Source organism: Triticum urartu, chromosome 3A, assembly GCF_056163025.1.
Source record: "Triticum urartu cultivar PI428250 chromosome 3A, HENAU_Tu73, whole genome shotgun sequence".
Classification (NCBI taxonomy): domain Eukaryota; kingdom Viridiplantae; phylum Streptophyta; class Magnoliopsida; order Poales; family Poaceae; genus Triticum; species Triticum urartu.
In genome coordinates, this window is record NC_141875.1 from 146,360,675 (window position 1) to 146,368,630 (window position 7,956).

At 41.3% G+C, this 7,956-nt stretch overlaps 1 long non-coding RNA gene across 12 annotated transcripts; it reads left to right on the forward strand.

Moving 5' to 3' along the window:
- The first annotated feature begins 572 nt into the window (after positions 1–572).
- Positions 573–7,117, forward strand: LOC125543340 (uncharacterized). Of its 12 annotated transcripts, none has more exons than XR_007298396.2 (8): positions 573–976; positions 1,054–1,754; positions 1,824–1,950; positions 3,651–4,078; positions 4,774–4,934; positions 6,137–6,356; positions 6,555–6,720; positions 6,853–7,117. It is a non-coding gene; the product is annotated as an uncharacterized LOC125543340 (long non-coding RNA). The 12 variants fall into 12 exon arrangements; XR_007298398.2 differs by having other exon boundaries at positions 574–976; positions 6,603–6,720; XR_007298397.2 differs by lacking the exon at positions 6,137–6,356 and having other exon boundaries at positions 576–976.
- Positions 7,118–7,956: the final 839 nt, after the last annotated feature.

Here is a 7,956-nt window from a genome sequence, read left to right on the forward strand (position 1 = left end):
GATAAACAGAGCGAGATTGAGCGAGTGTGGCCCGCCGTGCGTAAGAAAGAGTGAGACAGTCTCGAGGGAGTGACCTAGATAGACAACGTGTGTGCGTGCGCACGAGAGGTTGCGGGGCTAGATAGGTAATACATGTATTTAGCGCGAGAGGGTGAGAAGGAGAGGGGGAGAGAGAGAGCTCGGCATGGGGTGCAATGGCAGGTGTGTGAGGTAAATACATTTCGTAACAGAGTGGAAAAAGGGGGTTGTGTAGTTGAGAGAGTTAGAGATCGAAACATGAAGAGAAAGAACGGATGTGTGTTGGAAACCGATATCTTTCTAAGGTGGTTAGAAGAGGAAGATTGACCGATACAGGAAGTATGTAGTGTGTGTGCGGGATAGGGGGGCTAAAAACAACATTTGAATCTCTATTCCTAATGGAGTAGTTGGTAGTCTCGCTTCCAGGTTTTTTTAGTCCCACCTCTGCTGGTTTTTTTGTAGCTCCTCCACCTCTAATTTATCCACCAGAAACCAAAAAAACCTCCTCCTAAGGCCCCAATCCGCACCCATCCACCTACCAAAAAAATAGACCTACGAAGGTTAACCAACAAAAAAAGACCTACGAAGGTTAACCAGCGACAAAAAAAACCTAAACCTATCGCCCGCTCCCTCGCGCCCCTGTTGCTCCCTCCTCGATCCCGATCTGGATCGAGGGGACGAGGAGCTCCTGCCTCCCCGTCGGCCGGCCTCCTCCTCGCCCCGCCGCTGCGTCCGGCGCCGCCACGGCCTCTGGAGCCAGGGAAGCCATGGCCTGAGCTTGGCCTCGAGGTCCCCGCCGCCGTCTCCTGCAGCTTCTGCCCCGCCGCCTCACCGCCCGAGCTTGCTGTCGCACCAACCTCGTGTCGAGCATCCTACCCATTGGCAGACAGAGATCATCGATGGTTCCGTGTGGCCTTAACCCTGCACCCATGCCCGCAATTCTTCTACCTCCTCTCAGGTATATGTTGCGCCTCCTTTCCTTTATTTTTTCTCTTCTGTGGTACTTCCGGCGGCTGATGGTATGTGTGTCGGTAGCTGCACAAGGATGGGGATTGCGAGTTAGGATGTAATTTTCCTGTTAAAGTGACACTCCATGGTATGTTTGCTTTGAGAAATTTCTTCCTATTTTTCTTTTTCTACAATGTAGAGCACAGTTTAGACATGTTTCCTTTCTTAAATCCACCTATTCCTGAAACTTTATATTGATATGGTCTTGGTGGTCTCTGGTTTTTGTAATTAATCCGAAGGTCTACCTTTCTGGTTTTAATTACTTATGTGTGTATAGATGCCCATCTTTCCACAACGTGTTGTTCTTGCAGGAATTCCTGTTATATCAATGAAAATCTTACAAGGTAAAATGATGGACCTGAATGGTTCAGACAGACATATACTGCATCAATGGAAACAAGGGATGTTCTGTCAATCTGATCTTAGTTCTACAGACCTCAGAGTTCTACAGGGACGCAGACTAGCAGCGACACCTCTCTCTATTGTGCTTCTATCTGTTCTGTGGATCAATTCAGAGTGTTGATCGTTATGGGTCGATAAAAAAATGTTCAGAATCTGATGCGTGGCGATCAGATGGTCAAAAAAGTGACGGTGTGTGACGATCGGACGACCGGATGATCGGACGTCTTCTTCTTCAAGCTCCCAGCATGCCGTACTCTCCATCTATTGTCTCTTTCGCACGGCGGGGCAGAGGGAGTTGATCGAGGACCGCAGCGTCGGCCACCCAGGTATCTTCTTCTCCACTATCTCGATCATGCACCCTTTGTCTAATCTGCAATGACTCATGACATTGACAGGTACAAGCGTGTGGCGGCGACTGCGATGCACATCAGCCTACTGTTCTTCTACCGGTACACAGCGGCCATGTGCCACCGCCGTGCCCTTCATTGGCGTCCTCCTGGGACACCTCCATGTAGCACCAAGGTAAAAAAAACACCCTGTTGTTGGTCCCTTTCAATTGAAATATTCATTTTACATGCTCCGGTCATAAGTTTGTGATCTGCAAGGTTTATATGAAAAAGGATTTCCAATTATGATAAGTTGTAGCTTATTGATCCCAACTGTTAGACCATGTGAGCTCACTGATTTTGCCGTCTGAATATCTGTAGAGTGAAACAAACGTAGCAGTCGTATGTCATCTGCTTGCCGAGTTGCATCATTAGCCTGAGCAGATAGCCATCTTGCATATTGTTTGCCCCAATAATATTTCTCATTTTTCCTGATGCATCTTTTGCCCCCATTGGAGTTATGGTTATCTTCTTACATGGTTTACATGTCAATTTTGTAAACAAGGAACTGGTCATAATCAGCAATCCTGATTAGCTTATGCTCATTGCCTCGTATCAATTTTGAGTCTTAGTTTGTTCACCATCATCAATAAGCGGGACCTTTCATTTCTTCACAAATGGGCCAACCCACCAAATCGTTCAACTCATCAACTCACAAAATGCATGACCATCAAGCAAGCTAGCACAAGCTATTTAACTAAAGAAAAGTCACTTTGTAATCTGACTACAAATTAGATTACAGAGGGAAGTTTGCAAATCACTAGCTCTGAAAGCATAAAATATATTTCAATTTCTAGGCTGCTACATTATTTTGAAACATGAGCTTTTTAAAAACTGAGTGTTTGACGTAGCTTGCTGTTATTGTCAAACTGAAATAGCGAGTATATATATGTTGCTTTTTGTTTAGGAAAGTTGAAAAAAACAAGATGGCATATGTGAACGACTCGGGTGGTAGTTTTTAGGGTGTGGCAAGGGGCACTTTTTATAAACTGCCATGGCAGTTCTTTAATTTAGTGCAATTTTTTGAGAAACAGCCATCCACAGGTTATTGATTGTGTGGTTCTGTGTGTGTTCACTGGGACCTCGTCACCAGCGAACGTTCGTCGGGTATTGTTCAACATGGCTCTTGATAATTTAATGATTCAATCAAATTTCATTGCAAAGTACACTGGACCAGGCTTTCCTTCTTTCTAATGCGGTGTTAGTTGGCATTAAGTTGTGAAATCCAAATCCATACATTTACAGTTCCTTGTTGTTCTAATTACACAAGTATTTTCACATATTTTTTTGTTAACTAATCTTCACACCGAACACCATCTCAGTAACTAGACCTGATATAGTAGTTAGTTTTGGCATTAGACACGACAACTTTGACATCGATAATTTCCTCATATATTTAGAGGACAATAAACTTGTCTAGCATTTCATTATGAGTTGCAGACTCTGAAAACAAATGTATGTGCCCCCTAAATGATTAAACATGTGGTTTCTGAATTATGCATGCTGACATGCATTGGCAATCATTATTCAACAGTATTCCTTTTCACTGAAATAGTAACCATGTAATGCTTACGATTTAATCTGGTTATCTAGACAACTAAATGGGTTAATGTTATGTTTAATTAGTTTCTTTTGGCATATGTAATGCGTGGAAGGAAACCAGTGTCTTTTGATTAGGGATTTCTGGAGGTAACATGCCTCTGACTGTATGCACTGAATTTCAGATGCTCTGTTTAGAAGATGTTTTCTTCAGTAGTACTACATATTTTTATGATTTCCTGTAACTTGCTGATATGGCACCGATTTGCCGCATGGTGTGCTACAACTACCCTCCAGGGGAATATTTGTTCAGAATCTTCAGTCTTGTAATTTTCTCCTTGATGACAATGACCATGCTGTACTGGGGGATATGGGATTCCATCCTTGCTGTTTGGACTTCCGCTGCCAAATCCAGATCTTATCCAAAGACTTGAGACTCCAAATTACATGCCCCAGAACATTGGCAACCAAACATCAGAGGCCCAATTAGTTACGAGACTGACTCATTGGGGTTTCGCTCGCAGCATTCTTGAGATGTTCAGTGGCGTTCAGACTTGGTGTGCCAAATCACCAGATGAGATTTATCAGTCAGTTGTCCTGAAGAAAGAGAAACCGATGTTCCTATACAATTTACCTATGGAGGTCGCTAATGTCCTCTCTGGCTGCTATGAGTATGACTTTCGGGATCACTCCTTGATGTTAGATATCTTACAGTCATTTGAAAGGTAACGTGCTAAAACTCCGTTTCTGCTTCTGCCTTGTTAACTTAAAGAATTTGGTTAAACTGCCATGGATGGGTGATTTTACCATATTTCATTTTCATATTTTCTTATATTATATTGTACAAACTATATATGGTCAATGCACGTTTATTTTCCTCCAGAGTTTACTTTTACTATGTCCTGGTACATTAGCTTTGTGTATTCAAATTTTTTTATTCCTGACAAGACGTGCATTGCACATGCACACTTATATGAATCAAGCCTTACATGATTTGCTCTTTTACTGATGGACTGAGGAGGTCAGAGATGTATAACAGCCGTATTGATCCAAATGACAAGTACGGCAGTGCTAACCTGCTTACCTAGAATTTTACCACATCCTAAGACTTGCAAATCTGTATAATAGGAATGGCTAGCTGTTTTCTGGTCTACAACCGTGACATGTGGTGGCATCTCTCACCATGTGTGCACATAGTGTTTAGGCATGATTCTTGCATACTGTCGAGACTCGAGAAGGGCGCGACATTTTTTCCTGAACTGATTTTTAATTTTTTTTTGCTTACCGGTTGAGCTCGGTTTCAACTCTTACCTGAGTAGTTGATAGGCAAGCCTGATGCAGGTGTATGGAAATTATGCAATTGCATTAGGTTTGGAGTTGTCCAGTATACTACTGAGGCCTACATATTTTGCTGATGCAGGTTGGAGGTGACACATGAACGCTGGCAATGCAAAATAGCAGATATAAAATAACTGCAGCTCAGGCCTTGTAGTTCTACAACAACCAAGGAAGAAGTCTGTTTTTTAAGCCGACCTCGGCCAAGCAATTTAAGCTTATATGGGTGCTCTCTATTTTTCAGAGGTGCGTGTACTGAGAACGCCTATGATTTAGGGCCAAAAATCTAGACAAAGTGACAAAACTTTGTATGAGACTTACTTGAAGCCAGTGATAGCCCGTTGAAGGATGCCGATTGTGGCTATCCAACTACAACAACGTGCTTGCAACTCATGAGTGGCAAAGTATAACATGCCGCCTTTATTAAAGAAGCCCCTTCAATTTATGTATGCAGAATGCTGTAAAGAACTCATGACAAAGCCAGATCTGTATGCATGTCTTAATGTATTTTCATACTGGCTCGAGTAATGTACTCTTGCCCGCCCCACGACACCGCCTTTGTAGTGTATTCTTGGTCGCGTGTTGCTCAATTAGGTTATTCTATTTTCTTTTTCTTTTTTATTCACAATTGTTGGCATGAATTTGCCGTGCATTTGGTCCTATCAACAATTTAAACCTGTCAATCGAGAAAGGATATGCACATCATCAGTGCACTTCTATTTATTTTGAGTATAAATGAGTAGTTAATTTGCTAATTAAAGATGTTTTCCTGTGGGTATATTCATCTCATTAGAAGGTTCTTTTATGTGGCTTTGGTCTTTCTAAATATTGTGTGGGTTTTTTCCTTTCCTGGTTTAGCTTTGTGAAACAATGATTATTCTAGCGCGTGATCTACTCACGCCTATTTACCTTATTGTATAGTTTGTCATTCTAGAACACTAGACCTTTCTCCACAGCTGATATGTTGATATGACAAGTTTAATTTGCCTTTAGTCTTTGCAGAACTAATTTTGCATCCTAGGAAGGGGGCAAAATGGTCTTGACCACCGGCAGACTCTTCTAACATCTCACCGTCACTCCCACGGGTAGCGTTGTAATCGAGTCCAGCAATTCAACTTTTGAAAATAACATGTAGGCCGAACCAAGAGGGAATAGTATACAGTATTTCATTTCACTCAGGAGAGCTTCGGTTATATGAAAATTAATTAATTTTAATATGAATTTCGATATTCAATACCCACATGAATTGTATAAGTTGCTTTGCTCGAGATGTGCATTGGACTGTAGTTTCAGGGAGCCCCGTCGCTTTCTTATAGAATTTTGTTCAGATATAAACAAATAAACCTAGATATAGACATGCATCTCAATCTCTTGTTTTAAAGTTAAACTGTTTGTAGATACTTTTTGATGTACCTTTCGAACCCATAAACTCAATGTTGTGCTTGTAGTGTTGGTTCTGGGTTTAGAATCAATTTAATATGTGGATTGATATCCCACCAACCACAAAACGGAATTTCTTCTTTGATATTCTGCTGGTTTTCTGGTTGAGGATTTCCAACAAGAGTGAATGTATAATCCAGCCAACCAACCCAAGATGTTTACCAGCACCATCACGATGATCTTTCTCAGCCTGCTCGACCCAATCAGTCTTCTAATATTCATCTCATGGTAGGCATGCTCTGCAAAAATGCAGCAACATCACTTTTTTGTCACGTATGTTAAACTTGTGCTATGAACTGTTAGCATATTGGCTCTCCTTTGCTTCAACTTTACATAGGATATTCACTCCAAGGAGAGGAAAATCACATACAATTTTCCGCATTTACCCTTCTGAATTAATTGCCTAACTGTTTAATGATTTTTTAGGAGGGTCAAGAAAAAGACGTAAAACCATAGCTTGCTTCTTGGTTCCAGTTTCTGCAGCCACCATTGATAAGCATGGGGCTGAGCAAATGAGTATCAAAGGGAAGTCAAGGAAACTTCGTCCTCTAGGCTGGTTGCGATTTAGTTCTCCAGCAGCTTCAACGCCAAGGTAAAACTTCATCTATTTCGCAAACTGGGATAACACCCACTATTTTCACTTATTTTGAATTGATAGATCCTATAATAGCATGGATAATTGTGATGATGCCATAGTTTCCTAATTACTATGATAATTTACCAGATGAGGAGGTGGGAGAGGTGCCGTCCAAGGAGGTCAGGGGAGGAGGGCAACAAGGCTGGGGAGCGGAGGCGGAGGCTGACACGGAAGAGAATGATCAAGCATGTAAATCTAGAGCACAAGCTCATGATTTATCAAGGGAGTGGCGCTGCCGCCGGAGTAGAAAATCATATCTCACATTAAGGTGTTTTTGTCTTTTGTTTTTGTACAAATTTGGTGCAGGCAAAATTTTGATGATACATATAAGATGACTAGCATTATCTTTTTACTGAGTGCATGTTCGGGTACCATTATCTTTTTATTGAGTGCATGTTCGGGTAGCATTATCTACTTAGAAAAAATTGCTATATGCATGTTGTGAATAACATCTGTAGGCGGTTTCCCACCTTGTCCCTTACTAACTGTCATGCTGGTGTCAAAAACTGGCTCACTTAGAACGCGAGTCAGTGGACTTTGTGATCAAAGTGAGGGTTGAGAGTCAGCGCGGGTGGGGCGTGGGATTTGCAACAGGAGCAACACAGGAGTAGTAGACCGTACTATATGGATTATGGTCACTTCTGTGAGCACTCTCAACAATGCTAGAAGCACTACGCCATGATTACAACAACACATTTATTATGATATAAAGTAATATTAAAATGTAGCTGACCAATGTAGGCTCAGGAAGAAGTTTTTATTATACTTGCTTAAATATCGTGCGAATGAAACTAAAAACACTATTTCTAATATTGTGCGAGAATTGTGTAAACACAACAACAAGGAACAGTAGATATTAATTTGTAATAGAATTTTAATTAGATCATCGCTCTATATGTATACATTGTTAATTTATCTCTTTTATCAATTTACATTTCAAGTGAATTGGACTTCAACAAATACCCCGACTGTGCCCGTGCTATCTTGTCTCTGCATGTAAAATTTGACATGCATTGTGTTTACATAATTTTAGCAAAATATTTTCGTAGCACGTGACAAAGCACCGACATTCCCGTGCTATCTTATCTCTACATGTGAAAATTTACATCCATTATGTTTATACAACTCAACAAAAATATTTCAAAAGCCCGTGACAACGCACGGGCGTTCTACTAGTGTAGATAGTACGGG